The sequence below is a fragment of the Peromyscus eremicus genome, chromosome 1, assembly GCF_949786415.1.
Source record: "Peromyscus eremicus chromosome 1, PerEre_H2_v1, whole genome shotgun sequence".
Taxonomy (NCBI): domain Eukaryota; kingdom Metazoa; phylum Chordata; class Mammalia; order Rodentia; family Cricetidae; genus Peromyscus; species Peromyscus eremicus.
Genome location: NC_081416.1, coordinates 43532930 through 43556598, shown reverse-complemented (window position 1 = coordinate 43556598; position 23669 = coordinate 43532930). Strand labels below are relative to the sequence as shown.

The 23669-nt window shown below is 42.1% G+C and overlaps 1 long non-coding RNA gene across 2 annotated transcripts in view; it reads right to left on the bottom strand.

Annotated features, from left to right (window-relative positions):
- Positions 1–1908: 1908 nt before the first annotated feature.
- Positions 1909–23669, bottom strand: part of LOC131896893 (uncharacterized) — a 39274-nt gene continuing 17513 nt past the window's right edge. The window contains exon 7 of one of the 2 annotated variants that reach the window (XR_009375541.1): positions 1909–2326. This is a non-coding gene — a long non-coding RNA (uncharacterized LOC131896893). Of the gene's footprint in view, positions 2327–4339; positions 4458–23669 lie in introns of those variants that run through there. The other variant, XR_009375543.1, reaches the window with a different exon arrangement.

Here is a 23669-nt window from a genome sequence, read left to right as displayed (position 1 = left end):
GTTTCCAAGAGGCCAACCAACAGACCCAAGTATTTGCTCTACTGTCTTTGAACTTAAGAATCAAAATATATGCTTAGGGCTTTGTTGAAAAGCCATCAGTCCCTTCTCATTCATTAATCTAATGTTCATCTTACACATAAGACCTTAGGTGTATCTGAAAAATCACTGTGTGTCATAAATTGTCATCTACTAGGAATCAGAGAGGACTACATGGAAGAAAGAGTGTAGCATAATTTGTAGACCGCAGCAGCTGGCAACAGTGTGGATGGACCCTTCCTGCCTCTCTCCTTTGGATTTTCTTTCTAAATATACCATTGCTTCTTATACTAAACTTTCAGCTTTGGCCTTTCCAAAATACCTGTTATATATTTCTCATATGGAACCCCAACCATTCCCCTCCTAAAGCTCAAACCTCAAGAAGAGTGCTAAGGAAATGGAGGAGTGGCAGTGTAAACTGATTGTTCTAATAAACATTGAATTTCTACGTTTTGGAAGGAAGGCATCCCAGCTCACTAAGAAAAATAAAAGCTCTAAAGTGGGAAAGATGAGGAGTTAAGACTGATGTTGGCTATTGTTGGTTCTCTTTTCTATGAAATTGGAATGCCTATCTGAAAGAGTTTACATGGGATGTTGAAGATATGTACCTGTTGGGCAGCTCCAAAGGCTTGAGTAGGAGTATCACACAGACTGAGTGGACAGAGCCTCCTCTGGAAGTATGGGTTCAGATAACAATGGAGGATCTCAGCATGTTCTAGTTAGCTAGTAGCTTCCACAGCAACTCTCCTGGAAATCAGAGTAGAGGCATGGGGGACGACAAGATACCAGTGCCTAGAACAGGGCTCTCAACCTTCCTAATGCTGACACCCTTTAATAAAATAGAATTATTTTGTTGCTACTTCATAAGTGTAATTTGGGTTATGTGTCTGATATATGATCTTCTGTGGAGGTCGCAACTCAAAGGTTGAGAAGCACTGGCCTACAGGACCTCATTGAGTCTGGTTCTGTCATAGTGCACCTGAGATCAGCACAATGGTTTCCTGTGCCTTCTAGGAACGCAGAGCTCCCTCTGAGAGCAAGGACTGTGTTCTCACCTGTTCCTTATTGAAGAACAGCCACCTTTGTAGACTGAACAGTCTATGACCCTTGTTAAATGATTTCCCATTCCTGACAGGGAGGGGTGTTCCCACACGTTGCTGAGAGGTCACTCTGAGCAGCAGTTCTGATTGCCCAGCAGCTGGAGTAGATGAGCACATTTCTACTTACCCTTTCTCCTGGGTCAGACATCGGTGGGGCTGATGGTATGCAAGGCAGAGTAGTCACCAGTGCTTGCTACCACAGAACAACCGGTGGAGGCTCCTGCCTATGAATGAGTAGCTGGGGGCGCAGCCCAGACAAGGAGACTATTTTCTGCAACAATGAAGATGAAAGGAAAGGATGGCCTGATGAAGAAGTGTTCTGAGAAGGTAAGAGTAACGAGGAAGCCAAGCCCATGGGTGCAAAGAACCAACTAATAAAATCATATTGAATACTACTAGCCTTGAAAACAGTGCTTTTCAAGAACAAAAGAGAACCAGAGTCCCTGCCTTTCAACATGCATAAGCTCATGCAAAAAGCACCAAAATCATCTAAAATGAAGTAAGAATAGACGAATTATATCATAGGAGGAATGATACCCCATACACGAATAGAGGGATGAATAAACATAGATTATCGCATACAGATGACAGATCAGAGATGACAGATGAATGATAATTAGATGATAGATAGATAGATAGATAGATAGGCAGATAGATGGCAGACAGATTGGTAGGTAGGTAGGTAGATAGATAGATGATAGATAGACAGATAGATAGATAGATAGATAGATAGATAGATAGATAGATGATTGATAGATATGAGATATTGTATGCCATGTGCTCTCATAAGGATATTACACATACATTTTATTTTAAACTCCATAATAATTCAATTATGTACTTACACTCATTTTACAGATTCAGGGAAGCAAACAGGCTTAGAGATGATTTGAACCCCTGATCAGGCGTACAGCACTAGGAAGTAGTTAGAGCTGGAATCTGAACCAGAAATCACTCCGTAGCTGCTGTTTCGGAGCTCTGTGGTGTGTGGAGTCTACCTCTGAGCATAGTTGGTGTTGCCTGGGGAGATGCACTCCTTGACAGTTGACGGGTTTCTTCTTCACTCTGCTGACAGGTTGGCTCAGCACCAGGCTTTCAGCTCGACTTGTTCTTACAATTGGCATATTTCTGCTATCTGGTTCATTTTATTGCAGCTGTCTTTTTGACTGAGTCTCAGTAGCAACCAAAATCTGAAAGTGGAGCAAAATTTGTTGCCAAATATGTTGCTCACACACAAACATAAAAAAAAAAAACTGACACAAAGTCACCAAAGGAGAGATGCTGTGATGCTTTTGATGTTCCTGCAGGGGACTCTGGCCACAGAGAGGTGGGACTCAGGTGGAACCACTGACTGACAGAAGCAGGAGCCTGTTGGAGCCAACTTCCTATATGTATAAGAAAGACAATGAAGGAGAGACAGGGAGAAATCCCAAACCAGGAAACTCTAACAGTTCAAGCCTGAAGATAATTTGAACATATCTACAATGTCCACCCCCTCTTTGGGTAAAGAGCCTTCGGGTTCAGCACCTCTGCTTGTTCAATTCAAACAGACACAGCCGTCCCTTTGGGGAGAGTTTGTCTTTTTTCCCCTCCACAGCCTGCCTTCTAGGCAGAGCACTGGTCCTTGGCTAGAGTGACAGGTAGCCTCATCCATCGCAACAGGCTTCGGATGCACCGCTCTAATGTCAGACGTACTTCGAGAGCCATTTCCCTTCCGTAAGCTGTTCTGAGGAAGCTCAGGTTTCATTTGAAACACAGTATCAGCTTTCCTTGTCCTCTGTGCCCCCTTGAGAAGTTTGCAAAGCGAAGGGAAGGCAAATGGTGCAGTATCTGCAATCTCTTCCTCATCGCTTGCCAGCAGGACTCTGGGATCCTCAGGTGAAGGAGTTACTCCATGGCCCCAGAATTCCCAGAGAACATCACCAAGAGTCATAACCTTTAGGACAAAACCACTTGCTTAGCCTCCGGGGGAAATTTTCAGCTGTGAGAAATGAAGGGCCTGCACAGTCCGACTGTGAAGTATGACTTTACTCACATGCCTCAAACTTGAACACTTACATCTTCAACCACCTGTCAGCATAAACCAACACCTTCTCAGAAAGGAATGCTTTTCCTCATCATTGCCATCACCAAGAAGCATTTATTAAATACCTCTCTGTATATGGTGCTGGGTACAGTACAGCACCAGGATCTTTATATGCTTGGATTATAATTCTGTGACGTCCGCTCATTTACTTTTCTTAGCTTTGTGTAGTAAACAATGAAGCAACTTCTACCACCAACAGATCAGAAGCCAGAAAGCCAGAGCTGCACAAAGAAACTTGATCAGCTGCCAGAAGAATGGACGTTTTTCTACCTGGACCCTACGACAGATACAGCACCTGAAGGTGTTTTACACCAACACTTTTAGAGGGATTGCTCTTAAAGACAGAACTGGATGCACAAAGCAGCAGAGAGAAGGATGGATGTATCCTGATTTGGCTTCCTTTTTGCCACAGACTTAAAATTGATGTCATGTGTGACACATACTAAAGAATGCATACAGCAAGTGCGTGAATTATAAAACAATAGCAAAATAAACATTCTGGACCCACAAACAAACTTGCTTTCCTTTCAGTGCCGAATCTACCTGCAGGCTTGCTCCTCCTGTCCCCAAACATGCCCTCCTAGAAATGGACGTTGTGCTGCAGTCGGTGACCATCACTGATTTGCCTTACAAACAGGCAATATGTTATTTGCTCTGGTTTGCATTTGAATTTTATAGAAGAGCTCCTAATTTGCATTCTGCTGCTCACCAATAAAGTTGAACATCTTTTGAAGTGTGTGTTTGCTGTAATTTTAACCTCTTTAGCAAGAGGCCTTGTATTTCCTTAGTTAGGTGGCTCTAGCTCTTCCCTTTTTAAGCTGACTAGTAACTCTTTTGTTGACTTACAAGAATTTCTGTGGGGCCAAGTGGTCAATTCTATTTGTTATTTGTTAGGCAAATTTTATTCCCTTGCACTTTATCTTAAAGAGTTCTCAATAACATTAGGCTAGTGCTTTCTGGATCTTATTAGAACATGTGTCACTGCCCAAGGTTGCAAATCTCCCATGCATTTTAAGGAAACCTATGCCTTTCATACATATGCATTAATTTTACAATTATTTCTTTACAGTGCCTGGAAAAAAATTTTATCTTTTTTCTACCTAAATTATTAATTCTAAGCAACAACACTATTCCTTTCCTAATTGCTCACAGGGCCAGCATTGTCACGGAAAATTCCCCATATACATTCATTTGCAGAGAGTTTATTCTCTTTATTTAGTTGAATCTGTAATTTCCTGCAAAAAAAATATTTCTCAATTGACTGTAATCACATTATGCTTGGCTATCTGATAATGTCAATCATTCTAGTGTTTACTTGAGTCTGGTTTTGGCTATGTTTGAAGTAGCTTTAAGTATGAGAATTAGCTTGTCAAGTTTATCAAAATGTACAGTAGGAATTTTGACCAAAGCTGCTGAAAATCTATTGTCCAAATCAGAGGGAAGTTATCAGTTTATAGTATCTAAGAGCTCTACACACAAAATGATACATTTCTGATTTTATTTACCTGTTAACAACTTTCAATAAAGTTTTATTGATGTGTAAACACTTTTCTCTGTACCAATCTTGGACATTGCTTGTTAAATATATCCTTAAACTTCATTTCTACTGATATTGTCTTATATTTTCTGTGTAACTGTAAAAGTCCAGCCCTCATCATTGAATCTATACTCATGTCTTTACTACAGAGGCAGTTTCTAGCCGTGAATAGGAGTGAGGAACTGACGCCCTTGTCTTTTTCAGATTTTAATGTGAATGCTGGGGATTGGAGAGATGGCTAGGTGTGTAAAGAGCTTGATTTGCAAACGCGAGGACCTGAGTTTGGATCCCCAGTACCCATGGAAAAGCTAAGCTTTTGGGAGCACAGCACAAAGGTCCTTGTGCACACAAATTTCCGGAGTAACCGGGAATGTTAAGCATGCAAGATGGTCTTTCCAATGGGAAAGATGAAAACCCTGTTCCTCCATGCAGGAAGCTGGGACTTGGAAGTGATTAATAGCCTGGTGATCTGTGTTATCTGTTGGGCCAGGCCATGTCAAACTTCCACAACCAAGACTAACAGCTTCAACAACCTCCATGCTATCTGTATGATGGAGACCAGGCCAGACCCCTCCTTAGTCCCTTAAGCTAGTACAGGCAGCCTATCTCTAGAATCCATCTTCCTGGAAGAAATGACATGTACCCTGAGTTGAATTTCAATGTAATTGCACTTCCTGGGCAATGAGGATTGTATTACACCTGGAAACTCTTTTCCCAATTATACTGTGTTTAAATTTGTTGGGAATAAACCACTCCCAGTCTTGATCCAGGCTGAGGAAGTCAATGTGAATCCAGTTTTCATTCTCACCTCTTCGAGGTTTGCTTCCTTGACTGCCATGGCCACCTGCAGGATCCCCCCTCACCAGGCATGTCAGCGTGAGCCTGTAACCCGGTGCTGTGGAAAGCGGGAGACTGGTGGATTCTAGGGGCTCAGTGACAAGCCAGTCTAAAAAAAAAAATGGCACGCTCCAGGTTCAGCAAAAGAATCTCGTCTCAAAAACAGAGAAAGGGGAAAAAAAACACGAAGTTAGGTGGGTGGGTGTTGGGGAGGATCTGGGAGGAATTACAAAAAAGGAAAGAATATGATGAAAGTATATTGCATTTGAAAAATATTAAAGATAGGGTAAGATCAAAAGAAGAAAATACCCAAAGTCAATCTCTGCCCTCTACATGTACACACAAAGGCCATGACACCTGCACACATGGGCATATATGTGTACATCACACAGATAGTCTGCCCACAAATGAATACCCTTCACAACTCACTGTTGAGAGTTATGTGTGATGTCATATGTTAAATAGACACCATTTCAACACATTCTTAATTTATTCAGAATTATTACCCATACAGTCATCTAAAACTGTTACACTCTGTCTTTTAACTTGTTATTTTAGTAAAGTTATATTTACTAGATTTCTAACATTAACCCAGCTTTGCACTCCTAGGAGGAATGTTACCTTGTAAGGCTGCATTCATGTTTTCTGTACTATTTCCCCTTTGCTAATATTTTGCTTAATGTCTTTGTGAAATGAAACATACCTATCCTTTAATACCTTTATGGGTTTTAAGATCGAATATGAACTGTATTGGTTCCCTGATTCCATTTAAAGTAGAATTCATATACTATTGAAATTAGTTATCTGTGCCTTTATTGTTGTTTTGTTTTTGTTGTTAGAATAGGATGTCACTCTGTAGCCCAAACTGCCCTGAAACTCATTATGTCGTCTCCACTGGTCTCAAACTCACAGTAATTCTCCTGCCTCAGCCTCCTGAGTGCTGGGATTATAAGCATGAGCCACCACACTCTTATAAAATAATTTATTCTTTCAGTTGCTTGAACTCACCTAAGATGTCACCTATAGCTGGAGGAAGATACTTAATCATTTTAGCTTTCTTTTCTCTTATAGCCAGATTTGTTATGTTTTTAAATAATTTTATATTTTTCCTCTGTTCAGGTAAACTGGCATAAGGTTTTCATAGAGATCCGTGATTAGTTTACTTATAACTATATCCTCTCCTTTCCTCAGCTTATGTTTTTTCTTATTCAGTCTGAAAATGAGTAGATACATGTTGACAATCTATTCAAAAATACAATTTTCAAATTATTAATATTTCTGTCTGTTAGTTATTCTATACCCTTGAGTTATGATTATTTCTTGTAAAGCACATTTAGCTGAATTTTATTCTTTCTATGATGTGATAACTTTATATAAACAATAAACAATATATTACAAGTCATATATTACATATGAATAGAGTTCTATTACCCATGGTATATTAATTAGAATTCTCTAGAGGAAAAAAAATGACACTTCATAAAATATAACCTGGACAAACTGACAGAAAAAATTAAACATTGTTTTAGTTTTTGCCCCTTTTCTGTCTCTTTGCTTTTCTTTGGGGCTTTTTTTTGGGGGGGGTCCTCTTTTGACTTTTTATTTAGACTGGTTGACTCTTGTATGTGGCAAATGTCACATCTCATTCTATTTGTCTCTTGATTTCTTTTTCACATTTGAAAACTATTTTCTTTGTGATGTGTTCCAGATCACGTTTATGGTTATACCTTCTAACTTACCAATTGTCGCTGCAGCTTTGACTAATTCCATCAATTTCAGTAATGAATTCAGCTCTTAATTTTGTAATTCATGATGTTGTTTCTAATGCACTACTTGACTGTTTTATAGGTCTTCCTGGATATTTTGATGTTGTTTTCACTGTTTCTCACTCAGGTTTGTTTTTCATTCATTCTCTCCTATATTTCTTTCAATATTTCAAGTAGAATACCTTCATATTTAGTATCTGATAATTTGTAAGAGCTGAAATACATAAGACAGTCTAATTCTGTTTTTATATTGATTTAAAACCATAATATGTCATTATTTTCTCTATTTCTTTAAATTTTCAGTTTATATTTTTGTAGACTTAAATTATAGACCACTCAAATGCTGCAGGGAAAGTTCATGTGATTTCCGTGAGAGCAAAGGGGACTTTCAATTTGATGCACTTGGACCACTTTGAGGATCCTAGCTCGATGAAGGACTCACTCTCTCAGATTTAGTACCCTTTTCTTGACATGACTTAGTCATCCTGACTCAATGTGGCATTGGCCTCAGGATACCACTGCTTTGAGATCATTTAATGTTGACCTTCTTGATGCTTCACTGTGCTCAGCACCGCAGCCTTGCATGCTGCAGAAGGCTCTATGTGTACGTGACCTGCACGGCCACATATGGACACCTTGCTTACTGTGCTTATTAACTACCACCCCCTGGAGACTTCCAGTTTTATGAATAAACTCAGAAATGCATGGGAAACATTGATTGCAATTTTTCAAGACCAAGTGGTACTTAGTGAAGCCCATCAGAGTACCTATTCTTCCAGAATGCAAAGAGTCTATCTTTGTCTGTTCATTCCCCACTGCTTACTGGATCTCTGAAATCTGGTTTCAGTATCCTTTGGACTAGTGGTGTAATAATTTCAGTTGTCACTGGTTTGCAAAACCCCCTACTCTTTTTGAGAGGCAGCTGTGCTCACCTCTACACCATGGTACCACTGAACCTTCAGCTTCTTTTGACTACAACTCTTTGTCTAAGTTTATCTGTTACATCTTTTCCCAGGAAACTGCCCTCTGCCTTAATCTACAATCCCTATTGTCTTGATGTAGTCAACAATACACTGATAATCAATTTACTCATCTACCATTTACATTTGCTAGACACAGAGCACTCGATGCTAGGTCACAAGAAAACATTTCGAGGCATATTTTGGTTTTAGAGTACTCAAGGAAAGTTCCAGATGGAAGGCAAAGGTAAATGGAAGGAAACGTGAACAGAGAGGTCACTATTTGACCTACCCCTCACAAAAGCTTCTCAACTGTGAAAGGGGAGAACAAGGAGAAAACAAAGAGAGGCTCTGTCTGTTTAGTGCCTCTGTAACGAAGCACTGGGGTCGTTCATAAAGAACAAAGGTTTATGATGTGTTTAACCTCTGAGCCATCTCTCCAGCCCCAGGTTTATGTGTTTAACCAAGGCTGGAGGACAGCAGGTTCAAGGGAGAGGCCTCAGTCTGGCACGGGTAGAGACAAAAAGGTGAAACGCTGACCAGAGCGGTGGCATGAGCTGCATTCGCTCTCACAAGCAATGACTCTACAAGCAATGGCATTAATCTACACATTTAAAGTCGGTCTTGACTCTGTTGCGTTCAGGGCTAAATTCTCAACACGTGAACTTGGGAGATACATTCCACCCACAGCAGGCCTGTAATAGGTCATGAGATGGAGACCGGACCAAAGGAAATGGGATGGCAGGAGAGCTAAGATCCAGACACCTTGCTGCCTTATTCTTGAACACCATATATTTGTGTTAACATCAGAAATGCATGCGCATGCCCTGCCTATGCCCCATACCACCCTTTTCAGTTTTAATGAGCAGGGCATTGCCATCCTCCTCCTTAGCATTCAATGAGTGCCTTCCAATGTCAGCAGCCAGCACTTTCTCATGCAGGAACTCTAGTTAGACCTGCTTCCTGCTGATCACATTCCTGCTCTGTCTCTCCCTTCTTGCTTTTCATCATTGGATTTGCCTTTCCCCTCCCACTTAACTACTTGCTAACTGAGAGTTCATTGTGCCCCACTTCCCTGTCTTCTCTTTACTCCTCAATAACAAATGCACACCCATGTGACTGTATCTGAACAAAAGTCAAACATTCTTCTACAGCTGCATATGTTCTAAAAGATGCCTTGGAGACAAACATGGTGATATACAGCTATAATCCCAGGACCCAGGACATGGAAGCAACAGGATCATGAATCTAAAGCCAGCCTGAGCTACAACGACCAAAACAAACCAAAAACTAAGTGCCATTAAACTACTAATGGAGCTTGCCTACAAGATGAGTCATGATGATGTGGACACATCCTTGGAGAGTGATTGGTGATTGACCCTGAAGGGCAGGAGCACCACTCTTGCCTAAAGAGATACAAGAGAACAGTAGCATGGAACAGCCCCCCCCCCCAAATGATGGCAGCTTGATGAAGACAGGACTCCTGCTTTGTGGGTAATTGTTTGGTAACTATATGTTTGACTCTGCAGATGGTTTCTCAGCAATTCACTAAGACATTTCCAACGTCTCACAGTGGTTGCATCAATAAGGTGAGAGCTTGGTCACTGGTTCTCAAGCTTTTCTCTAATGTGGCAATGTGAACGTCCATTCATCTTGAGGTGGAGCCAAGTGACCCAGACAAAGTGAGCTGGCCCCTTTCCACTAATCTTAATTTTATTTTTCCTTTGAATTGAAGCATAATAAACCATTTTCAAAGTCATAGAATGAATCAAACTTTACCTTTTAAAAAGGAACTCTGCTGCAACTTTATAGTCACAATAACTTTCTCAATATTTTCATTATTTGCACATAACAGAGACAACGAAAAGGCCAAGCACATTCTCGGGTCATTAACGTCAGTGCCAGAGTCTATTGAATGCCCCTGAGATGTGTGTAATTGCCTCCAGTAATGCGCACCTTGTCACGTTTGTTGCCCAAATCATTAGTGACCCTTCACTGTTTCTTATCCGTCTCCCACTTGATACAGCACTGGGGTTTGTAGCAGGCCTGACATTTGCAACAACATCATTAGTTGCTAAAGACAAGGCAAAGAAGATGCCCTTGAAGCTTCAAGAAAGCAATATTTACAGGCCAAAACAGAAAGGGGGCAATTGTTTGCCATGAGGTGGTTTGCTCATTAGCTGTTTTTATTTCTCCAAACTCTTGTGTTTGATGAAATGACTTTATGTCCAGCATGTTCCTTGCGTTGTTGTAGGCATATTCCCACTTACACATTCTCTCTCTCTCTCTCTCTCTCTCTCTCTCTCTCTCTCTCTCTCTCTCACACACACACACACACACACACACACACACACACACACACACACACAGAGAGAGAGAGAAAGAGAGAGAGAGAGAGAGAGAGAGAGAGAGAGAGAGAGAGAGAGAGGAACAGTAGCAGCAGCAGCTTACAGATATCCAGAAGGTTCTTTGGTCAAACCAAGCACTTCAGGAGCACACTCAGCACACTCAATCTTACTCAGACAAACTGTGTCCTGAGTGTATCTGTGCTACCAGAGACTCTTTCAGGTGCTGGGCTCAGGAAGGTGCAAGCTCTCACTCAGGGCAAGGCAGTGAGGTTTTTTTTTTTCAGTATAGACTTTCATAAACTATTTCTTGAACATATTAACACATGCAAGCTGCAGTTGGTCACATCGACAGCAACATGCAATGTTTCCTCAAGTCATGTTTTCTTTAATATTTTTGTCTTTTGCTTCCCAAATGTGGTTTTTTTGCTATTGACTAAATAGTGGGATATTTCACCATATGAATGAGTTCTAAAAACTCTTTTTTGAATCCTGGGAAGCTTTACTTCTTTAGTTACCTCCTTTTACTCTTAAAAAGAAGAATAACTTTTCCTTCTTCCTCACAAAAAAAAAAAATTAGAAAGAATAATATTGTGGCTTCTAAGACGTTTTCAGATTCCTACGTCAATGTGCCATAGAAAGTTAAAATGTGCCGGGTGGTGGTGGCGTATGCCTTTAATACCAGCACTCGGGAAGCAGAGGTAGGCAGATCTCTGAGTTTGAGGCCAGCCTGGTCTACAGAGTGAGTTCCAGGACAGCCAAGACTGTTACATAGAGAAATCCTGTCTTGAAAGACAAAAAAAAAGTTAAAATGTGTCATAAAGTCACCTAGGATGTACAAAATCCTAAAAGTGATGATGCCTGTGTGACTAGGCTGAGGAAGGAGAAGAAAATGTGCAGGAATGCACAGACAGACAGAGGCACTGATTTGAATACTTGCATCAGCAAGGTGCTAGGAATGATGCAACTTTATTAAATCAGCACCAATGAAATGATAGTGCTTTAATGAGAAAAACCAAGAGGGTGGCAGACTTTATATCGTTACTGGTATGAATTTACTAGGAAGCACAACTTCATGGAGACAAGACTGAAAGACTGAAAGATTATTGATGCTAGACAAATAAATTTTATGGTAGCTTCAAGATTTATTTTTCATCATTTTCAACTATGTGTGTGCAGGTGTGTCCGTGTGAGGGTAGATGCACATGAGTGCGAGTTTCCAACAAGGCCAGAGGTGTCAGAGCTCCCTGAGATTGCAGTTAGAGTTGGTTGTGAGCAGCCTGACAGAAGTGCTGTCAACAGAACTTGAGTTCTTTGTAAGAGCAGTGTGTAGTCTTGACCACGGAGCCTTCTCTCTGGCCCCGTTTTCCAATATTTAACTTCAAATTTCTTTTTTGTGGCTCTTACATGCAGATCTTGTTTACTGTATCAAATGGGCATTGCCAGGATCCTAGACAGAGGGTCTGTCAGGCCCAGGAAATTGCCCTTTCTATCCCAGTGTCAGAGAACATTTGCCCCATGTAAGAGAACAGCTACCTAAAAGTAATTTTGACAACAGCAATGTCTTTGCTTTTGTGGCAATACTTGGATGTAGAGTAGCTGTGAGACTAGTTAATGCCCTATTTAAAGAATAGACCACTATTGGGAGGCCTTGATGGTCAGATGTTGCAGTCCATTATAGCCTGCCAGCTCTCTCCAAAGCTCAACAACATGAGGGATTCCCTCCCCAGTGAGACATCCTGCTCTCTACCTGCCCTTATCTGGAGAATGTCTCTAGGCCCAGAGGACTGACCTTATCTGAAAGCTGTCTCTAAGCCTGGATGCCTGATTTATCTTTAGTGTGACCCTTGGTATAGTTACCTGCTAGAAGCCTTCCCCCTGCTGTACATGTGGTAACTAAGACTTATACTAGGAGCTTTGCTGTAGGACCCTCCTGCCACATACAAAACCTTATGATAGGAGCATGCCATCTAATGCAAATTAGGATTTGTCCCCAGGCTTCCCAATCCTATCTATTTCCAATACTCTAGAATAAAGTTGAGCTGATTCAATGATGTGATCTCCTGGAGGGCTATCTCTGTCATGTTCACGGGCCATCCAAGAATGTCTGTCATCGCTTCTGCCCCTTTGTTCTGTGGACTGGTGGCCACACAGACCTCAAAGATAAAGGGGGCCCCATAGACCACTAATCCTGATCTCAAAGTGGTGTTTGAGTTCTAGGCACCATACCCTCACAGAACTTTCCATAAAAGCAGAAGTGGCAGCCTATCCCTTCATCTTTCTTTTCAGCAAGGAAGGAATTTTTACTAGCAGCCTCTGAGATGGCACATTTTCTCATCGCAGAAATGGTCCTATTATTTGGATCTTTAATGTCCCCCCAAAGCCCAAATGTTGATGACATGCTCCCCTGCCTTACTGGCATTGTTGGGAGATGGGAGAACTTTAGAAAGTATGGCCTTATGAGAGGAAATGGTTTGTGACCATTTCTACAAGGGAGACTGAAAGATCAGTCCTGGGCATTCCCAGCCCCTCTGCTGCTGGACAATGCTGCTGTCCAAGCAGCCTGGAGCAGAGAGCTAAGCTTGTCCTCCTGAACATCTCAAATTCTCTTTCTCTAAAATGAAAAAAAATTAAAATCCCCTAAGAAAACAAAGTGAGTGCATCTTCCTGGGCTGTTTTGCCAGTTTTCAGTCAACTCCAACTTCTCTTCTTTCCTTTTTACATAGTTGTTTCATTTCCTGGCTATTCCCACCCTTATTTTTTTTTTTTTTTGAGTGTGGGGTGGGGGTTGGAGGACAATATCTTCCAGGACACTTTGAGGATAGTAGAAACAGCCTAAGACTTGGCAAATGATGTTCTAGGTCTGAGAATCTGCTGTCTTTCATTACCGTGTGGTCATAGGCAAGGCTTTTGGTCTTGAATCCCAGCTGTGAGGAGGAAATAACAATCCCTGCCCTGCCTATTTCTGGAAGTAATTGTGGGGGCCAAATGAGGTAAGATGTGTGAAGTTGTTTTGTAAGCTGTCAAGCTCTGTGCATATTAAAGGCAACTGTGACATCCTAGTACCCTGTTTGCACTTAAACACTGACACCTCCAATCACTGTGTCTCATCCACTAAGCTGAGGTCATTCTAAAGAGAAAAGTTCTTTGTGTGAGTGGGTGACTCCCAGGTACTGGCAGGAAGGCGCCATGGTATTCGTTCACTAGTGAAGAGCACACATGTGTCTGCACTTCAGATCAGAATGAGGCACAACACCCCGCTCTCCCTTTGACTGCTACCCTAGACAAGTCTCCACAGCTAATTAGTTGAGTGGGAACTATCTTCAGTGGAGTGTGGGTACACACTTAAGAGGCTGTGAAGGCTCCACAATTTGAACCTCCCCCATGCACTTGAGCTTGTCACAATGCAGAAGAATGTGGCAGGGAACACAGGACAGAACAAAGGAGCTTACTTCATGGTAAAGCAAGAAGGGAGAGAAAGACACCAGATCCTAATAGCCTATCTCAGCACGTGACCCTAATGATCTCATTTCCTCTCATAAGTCATAGTTTTTAAAGTTCTCCCATCTCCCAATAATGCCAGCAAGGCTGGAGAGCATGTTATCAACATTTGGGCTTTGGGGGGACATTTAAGATCCAAATAATAGGAGCATTTGTGATATTCTGGAAGTTAACCCACATACACAGAGGCATGGGGAGAGGAGGGAGGAAAGGAGAGAAACATAGATGATAGATAGATAGATAGATAGATAGATAGATAGATAGATAGATAGATAAATACAGACTAGAAAAACTAAAACAGGAGAGATTGTTCAAGAATATTGCTCAATGCTAGTTTCAAGAACAATACAGACATTCTGAAGTTACCAGACTTTTTCTATCGAGCTCAAAGAAGAGAGATAAGGAAACTAGGCAGGAGCATTGAAAAGGACATCAGGTAGCGAGAATGGTCTTATGTTTACAAGCAAATGGCTGGATATGGCCAAAGGTCAGGACTGGACAGCAGAACCACAATAAAGGAGGGACCCCTACAGAGCACATGCACAGAGCAGAGAGATGGTAGGGATTGGGGGCATGGTTGACAGTGCTCTATGTTAGACTCTTGTTTCACATCCCACTTTGGGGAAAGAGAGATTCTTTCCTTTTCTTTTTTCTTCCATCCTTTCATAATCTTCGTGTCCCATTTTCCCCTCCCATAGTCCTTCCCATCTACCAAAAATCACTATCTGGGAAAGACCTAGAAGACCTATGGATGAAAAGCATCTTGACCTTTCATTTAAATCACACCTTACTGTAAGAGACATTGTTTCCTACCAAAGACATTTCATGAAGACTAAAAGACATCACAGTCCACAACAGACTGAAAACCAACACCACTAAAACATATCTGAGTCTGTGCTCTAGTCAGGAACCTGACCTGTCACATTGACCAAACCAGATAACCCTTCTACACATCTGTGTCCCTGTCTCTGGTAAGATAATTCTGTCACTGTGATATCACAGAAAGGCCCATGAAACAGCCAACCCATAGAGCTAAAAGATATAACTCTGTGTGGACAAGAATGCTCACTCCACTTCATTAGTCTCTGGGCATTCACAGGCCCCAGGACAGTCTCAACAAGAGGCCAATAGCTCTCAGAGGCAAAGATCTAGGTGGCCTTCTGTATATTCTCCCATGCCTTACCCAATCTCCCTAATCATAGATTTAAAAACACATAGACAGCATGTTGGCTTTAGCCAGATTAGTCAAGACCACTGGCATACTTGCATTTTTACCCAGAGCATTTCATACACAAGAGCAGTGAAAAGCTATTAGAACCAAAACTCCACTTGGACCTTTTCCTCTCACAGGTGTTGAGCATGAGAGTACATTGGCAAAGCAGAGAAGCAGCTCTTGTGATAGTATTTGTTGTCAAGTTAACTGGATTGAGCAATGTCTGGGACTGGTGAAAAACACCTCTTTATGACTCTGTATGACTGAGGGAATTTCCAAGGAGAATTGCTATGTGAGACTGTGACTGAGAAGAAAGACTCATGCTGAATACAGGCCATATCATCCCATGGCTGCTCAGATGAAGCAAAACAGCATAAAAGCAGCACATGCAGTATGCAAGTCCCTTTCCCGCCTGTATGAGTGCATGCATGCTGCAGCTGTACTAGCACTGCCGATCTTCCCAGATTGTTCAGCTGCCTAATACGCTGCCTTTCTAGCATGCAAATGGCCACCTTTGGATTACCCAGCCCTGTCCTATAAATCAACCCAATCTACTATTATAACAGGTACATACATTTTCTTGGTTTTATTCCTTTAGACAGCCTTAGGTGATGTATGCCTCGAATCTGAATTCTGACCTACTTTCTTTTTTCAGTTCTACTTTTACCTACCCGTGGGAACTTGAATAACTCAACCTGTCTCTTGAAAGATGACTCGTGATTGTGGAGGTCTTGGCCCATTTCTTCTACAAACTGACAATGATATCACTCATCCTATCTACCACCCCATCGTAAGACACATTCTGCAAAAGTATGTTTTGTTACTGTTTGTGACTGTGAGAGAAGAGCCTCTGGGCACTTTTAGATGCTTTTGAAAGCATAAGTTGTTCTAAGGTCTAACTCAAGCCCTACATTCTTGGGGGCAGCTTCCCAGTTTTCCAGAAGAAATTATTCTCCACCCTCTGTGTTTCTGAGCACTTTATCATCCTCACCAAGGCCCTTGAAACCCACAAGTCCAGTGTCTCATACCTTTGACTCCCTGGAGCCCAGCACTGTCCTGTACATTGTTTTGGTGCTGGAAGTACTTGGATAAATGAGACTTCCTCAACAGTGAATTTGTTCTGGACTTCTTGCCTTTAAGCAGGCCATGTTTGCCTTGCAGTCAGGACACTTTTTGGAAACTTGTCTACAGCTCCAGAAGGGAAACTCAGGAATATGATAGAATGGGGATATCCGATGCATTGTGGACTATTTCATACTCAATTTTCATTGTCCTTGTGGCTCTAAAGTCAAGATGATTTTATTCTTTCTTCCTCTTCTATCTTAAAAACTATATCCTTAAGATGTTTCTAATTGAAACACTGGACTTAGAAATGAGATCACATGATCTTATGGATGAGTCCACCACAGAAAAACTGCCACTAAAACAGCACTACACTGAAGCTTGAGCTCAGGGCTCTGTAAAATACACAGTTCTCTATCCCCAGGTGCCAAGAGACATAAACAAGATACTTTCACTGTAAAGCAGAGGAATGTAAAGCAACTAGATCAAAAAGTTTTGGGGTTTTTTTTTTCCTCCTTCAGTGTGATCTCAAGCTGAAATGCAATCCAGCAGTTAAAAATGGAACAATTTGAAGGTGTTTGGTTCCAAAGCATGAAACATGCAAAAATGTAGTCTGAAGACTGTTGAGTCGGCTGGCCGTCAGACTTGCCAGCCATTCTTGCGTACTTTCTAAAGGGAAGTATTACTGGGATTCAGCAAAGCCAGGCAACATCCCAACAATATTAACATCATTTGCTCCACTGCTTTCCATAGTAAGAAGAACATCCCGTAATGGTGTGTAATCATATTGCACAATATTGTGTCTAAAGACATGCTTTATTAAAGGGGAGATGTCCACTGATGTGTTTCTCTGTGTGATAGAGTAATCATTACATTTTAAAAGCATCTAACACAAATGGAATATTACAAATGGTTCAAAACGCTATAGACAGAGTTCAAATAAATGGGTTGTCTGTACCTCTCTAGTCAAGATGCTGTTCTTTGCAATAAAATTGTCTCTGGAGAGGAATGTGTGCTGCTTGGGGTTTGGAACACATGTGTGTATGCTTCTGCTCAACAAATCAGAATTCTCAATTGTTAAGTTTCAGGAAATAGTTTACAACTCTACTCTAGACAGATGGACTTGCACTATGAGCTCTCATACTGGGTTAACTTACTTCTCCAAGTTCCCTCATTTAATCTACTTAGCAGTGCTTTTATTGGGAAGTAAAACTTGGGCTTAAGGGAGTAAAGGCTTATGGGGACTGTGCCCCTGGCCAGTGCTTCATGACTAGTAACTAGCAAAGCTAGCTTCTAAGTGGGATCTTACTACCACCAAAGTCCACAGGCCTGCCTTTGTGCATGAAGACGCCGCAGCTGAGTGAGGTTTAAGCCAGAAGCTGGTTAGACTGCAAAGCTGGGAAATCAAGCCAGGGAAGCCTGATTCTCATTTAGGTTTTTCCCTATTAGAAAGTCATGTGACTCTTGCATCCCCCTGAAGTTCTTCAAATCCTTTAAATTGGAAAATGGGGTGGTAACTCCCAGCTTTTCCCAAGGACCAGCCTTTGGGGGCATCTAAGAGGTGTAGGAGTTCGATGGACTCCTGAGGGCTAAGAGAACAAGGCTCTGTCATAGTTTCAGCTGTCAACTTGATACAAACCCAGAGTCACCTGGAAAGAGGGATTCTCAACTGAAGAATTGCCTCCATCAGATTGGCCTGTGGGCATATGTGTGGAGCATTTTTATTTTCTTGCTAATTGATGAAACAAGGCTTAGCCCACTGTGGGTGATGTCACAGAAAGTTAGCTGAACATAAGCCCCAGTGAACGAGGCAGTGTAACATGAATCTTAAAAGGTCTAATAAAAAAACAGAGCCAGATATTGGGGTGAAAGATGAAAGATCAGAGAAACAGAACAAGCCAGCCACATTCTTAACTCCATGAAGACATCAGCCTCAAGATAGTGAGTTCCTGTTTTCTCACTTATATACCTTATATACCTCTCTGTGTCTTGCCATATTACTTCCTGGGGTTAAAGGCATGTGCCACCACTGCCTGACTCTGTTTCTCTCATGTAGCCCAATGGCCTTGAACTCACAGAGATCCAGACAGATCTCTGCCTCCCGGGTGATAAGATTAAAGGTGTGTGCCACCACTGCCTGACCTCTATGTCTAATTTAGTGGCTGGCTCTGTCCTCTGATCCCCAGACAAGCTTTATTGGGGTACACAATATATTACCACCAAGCAGTAAGCATCTTCCTCCATGGTTGCTCCTGCTTCAGTTCCTGTTTGAGTTCCTACCCTGACTTCCCACAATGATAAACTATGACCTGGAAGTATAAGACAATAAACCCTTCCTCCCTAAGTTGCTTTTGCTCATGGTATTTATCACAAGTTGCTTTTGCTCATGGTGTTTATCACAGCAACGGAAAGGAAACAGAACTGACTATGCCATTTCTATGGAACCCCCTGTCAAGTCTGTTCTGGAGCCAAAGACCTTGTTCTCTCCGTGTTAGAGTGTACACAAGTAGGTCTGGACTACAGGAGTCTTACTGGAGGCATCAGTAGTCCATGGCCTTGAGCAAGCAACCTTCCCCTCACAGAGTGGCTGAGCATCTCCCAGGGATGCAAAGACTTATTTTTAGTATTTTAAATTATGTGTATCTCTATGTGTAGATATGCATATGTGCAGACAGGTGCCTGAAGAGGCCAAGGAAGTCAGATTCTCCCTAGAGCTGGAACTACAGGCAATTGTGAACCTCCTGGAATGGGTGCTGGGAATTAAACTTGGATCCTCTGGAAAAGAAGTACATGCTCCTACCTGCTGAGCCATCTCTCCAGCCCTGTCCTTTGGATGTAATAAACACATTTAGACCGTTTGCTCTTTGCTTGAACAGAAGAAAGCTGTAGGGACATACAAAAGCATAGATGTAGGCCCTGCCCTCAAGGATAAAAATCAAAACTGACAATTAGCATTCATCAGAGATATTCTGTGGTGGTTTGAATAAGAACATGTTGCTGGGCGGTGGTGGCACACGCCTTTAATCCCAGCACTTGGGAGGCAGAGGCAGGTGGATCTTTGTGAGTTCAAGGCCAGCCTGGTCCACAGAGCGAGTTCCAGGAAAGGTGTAAAGCTACACAGAGAAACCCTGTCTTGAAAAACAAACAAAAAAAATGTCTGAATGCTTGGTCACCAGCAAGTGGCATTATTTGAAAGGATTAAGAGGTGTGGCCTTGTTGGAGGAGGTGTGGCTTTATTGAAGAACGTATGTCACTATGGGGTGGGCTTTGGTTTTTCAAAAGCTCAAACCAAATCCAGTCTCTCTCTCTCTCTCTCTCTCTCTCTCTCTCTCTCTCTCTCTCTCTCTCTCTCTCTCTGCCTATAGATCCAGATGTAGCACTCTTAGCTACTCTCCAGCATCATGTCTGCCTGTGTGCCCACATGCTCCCCACCATGACAATAATGGACTAAACCTCTGAACTGTAAACCAGCCCCAATTAAATGTTTTGTTTCATAAGAGTTGCTGTGGTCATGGTGTCTCTTCATAGCAACAGAACACTGACTAAGATATACCCCTAATCCTGTCACATGGCATGCCCCCATGATCAGTACACCTAATGTTCTCCGTTACAGATGAGGACACTGAGTCATGCATGAATATACTTTTCCCATGAACTATGCTCAGACACAGACAAGAAGATGATCATTGTTAATCTAGGGGAACAGACACTGAGTCCTTGTGAAGGCATGGTGACAGGGGCTGACAGAAAGGCTTTTAGCTGAGCCTCGGGTCAGAAAAAGCTTCCCAGAGACCATAGAATGTCCTGGAATTGGCCAAGCGAAGACATGAGACACAGCATGTGATAGAGGAGAATAAGGCACCCTGGGTCCTGGAAAAAGTCAGTGTTCTGACAAGAGTGAAGATGATGCCAGCAGGTAGGATCTCAGCAGCCTGGTCCATCGGTGGCACATTGCCCAGGCCGAAGAGCCTCTTCCGAGGATCACAAGCCAAGGATCTTCTAAGCCCCGACCATAAGTGAGACTGTTAGCCAATCACAGGCAGGAAGGCGTGGTGCATCTTTATTCACATTTTCCCCTTTTTGCACCAGATGAATTCTGGGTGTGTTGCTGCTGTTGTTTATTCTATTACTTTCTGTGTGGATGTTTTATCTGCTCGTATGTCATGTGCATGTCTGGTACCTGCAGAGGTCAGAAACAGGCATCAGATCCCCCTGAACTGGAGTTAGAGAGAGTTGTAAGATATCATGTGGATGTTGGGAATTGAACCTGGGTCCTCTGGAAGAGCAAGAGGTGCTCTTAACCACTGAGTCAACTCTCTAGCCCCTGGATATATTGTTTTACGTCCATCTATGATGATAAAAAGAATTAGGAAAAGTAACCTTGTCTCCATAACATTTTCCACAGCAAGCTCTTTACAAGATGCTAACATGGCAGCCCATCACCTCACCCAGGCAGATATAAGCAAGCCCAGCGTACTACATGAACCTGGGCCCCTTTCTAATCCTTCTCTGAGAACAAACCTCCCCTAGAAGGACATCTCAAATCCTTCCCCTCTGATCATGTCATCCTAAGAATCCACTTTTTCCATATCTCTTAAATTAAGGACCCTTGGACTTGGGGTTGGCTGTTTACATGCAAGATAGCAAATGAAAGGAGGCACCCGATATCAACCTCAGGCTCTACATGCACCCACATGCATCAGAACTCACACATGCATGTACATGCAGCATGAAAAAAATTAATGTTTTCATTTTTAACCTCTTTTCATTAGCAAACTATGTTTTCTTTAGAATGCATTATTATGAAATGTAGAATAGTACAACTGTTTTTTCACAACCTGTTGATTTCATTCTTGAATCCCCCTAAAGATCTCACCAAGTTTTGAGATTCCCTTGTTAAACAGTGTCTGATATTTAAGTATCTGCTTTTAATCTTAAAATATTTTTATGTTCCTCCTCACTTCTTGGACCTCTCAGTCATAATTCACAGATCAGGTCATTATGCCGAATGGGCTTCAGAAGGCACAGCCAGGTCCTCACTCCCTCTCCTCTGCCTTGTCTCCCCTCCCCTCTGGCGTGTTTCCATTCAGCAGCATTATTTGAGCACCCACTTTGTACCAGCGAAAGTCTTAGGGGATCTCACATGTTAGATGCTAAAAAGCTCTCTGGGTGCCTGTAGAACCCTAACAGCTCACTTGCATCTACTACACAGAAACAGCAGAGAGAAGCCCGTGACGCCGCGTGCTTCTGGAGTGTTCTGCCTTCCTTTCAGGCTGACCCCCCCCCCATTCTCCTTTTTATATTTAGTCTCACTCCACTCCAAACTTGCTAAAGATTGGTTCTTCAAACTTCTTTAAATGAGTTTTTAAAATATTGGCTTCAAGACTGAATAATGCCTATGAATACGGCCTCCTAAGGCCTTTCCTTTAAATTGTTCTGAAAGTGTCCTGGTGAGAGCATTTTATCACAAATAACTGCTTTCACAAAACATTGCACATTCCAGCCTATCATCTTCTAAGCCCATCGGCAAGAACTTGGGAGGTCTGATGTACCTCTGAGCTTCCAGTGTCGAGCTCTTGCTACCTGGTGGGTATTTCTACTCTAACCATTAATGAAACAGCACTCCCTTGGGTCTCCAGGTTTTTAACTAGAAGGGCAACAGTGGCTATGCTTCATTGTATGTACTTCTGTGGATGCTTCCAAGATAGCTGAAATGGGAAAAGGAATCCAGGTTCCCCTAACCATGGAGGACAAGGTGGTAGAAAAGGGAGTCCTTTCTCCCTTCATAACCACAGGACAACAAAACCCAGTAAAGCCAGTCCTTGCTAGCAATTTCCAGTTTGACCTCAGCTGTCACAAAAACAACATGCTTATTAAGGAGTTTTTGGTTAAATTTCCTCTCCTCTTCAGAGCCTGACAATGCGATGGTCCATAAACCCTCTGTCCCAGCTCAAACAGACCAGGCTGGGAGACCTAAGCTGATGGAAACTAGAACTGAGTAGCATTGTGTGCTATAAGCTTAGTTGCCATTTTATAGATAGGGGATTTTTTCAATAAAGAATTATTCTTGCAGGGCTGGAGAGATGACGGAGTGATTTTGAACACTTTTTCTTGCAGGAGACCAAGATTTGGTTCTAGATTTGGTACTAGGCACCCAAATGACAACTAGTAACTGTCTGTAAGTCCAGTTCCCGGGGAACCAATGCTTTCCTCTGGCCTGCTTAGGCATTGCACACAGGTGCATAGATTTACAAGCAGGCAAAGCATCGATATATAGAGATTTTAAAAATAAATATGTTTAAACAAAAAGTATAAAAATTTATCCTTGGATGAGAAAACACTGAAAATTCCTTTTTGAGCACCTAGACAAGTTCTACGAAAGGCTACCTCTCAGACAGAAGGGAGGAATGTGTGAGAGAGATCTTCCTGTAAGAGGGAGACAGAAATAGTTTTCAATAATGAACTTCAAAACATGCCCTGGGTATTTTCTCGGTGACTCCTCCCATGTGCCATTTCTCCCTATAAGCTCTTGAAAGGGATCACTTCATCCCTCCCAAAAGACTCTGGGATTTGTCAAATGCTGGATGCTTCTCAGAGACACCTGGAAAGGGGAGGGAATGAAAGGAGGAAGGAAAGGGAAACCGGATATCAAGTAAAATTCCCTAGGGCATGGGATGCGTGCCAGATGAAGAAAAGCATTCTATTCCTCAACAAAACTGAAAAACTTACTGAATAAGGCAAAATGGGTCAGGAGGGAAAGTGGGCTGACCTAGTCTTGGTTTTCATGACTTTTATGAGTATAGGAACACCTGAGGAAAACCCTTAAGAAAAAAGGTTGATCGATAAATTCATTCAAAGCTGCTCCATTTGCCTAAGAGAGGAAAATCATTTCAAAAGTGTCTACAATGTCTTATTCACACAGCCTTCATTTCATCAGACCTTGAAGATATCAGGCCATGTCTTTCTGGTTCATTCTTCCCTGATAAGGTTGGGTAGTCCCTAGAAAGAATGTGTGTGTGTGTGTGTGTGTGTGTGTGTGTGTGTGTGTGTGTGTGTGTGTACACACGCACATGCACGTGCGCACGTGCTCAAGCATGCACACGAGCACATGTGTGTATATAATTTTGTAAAGGCCATCTTGAATGATGTTTTTTCCTCCCTATTACTTGTGTGGGCTTTTCAGCCCAAGCATCTTTTAATTTAATACAACTCATTTAAAATGGTGCG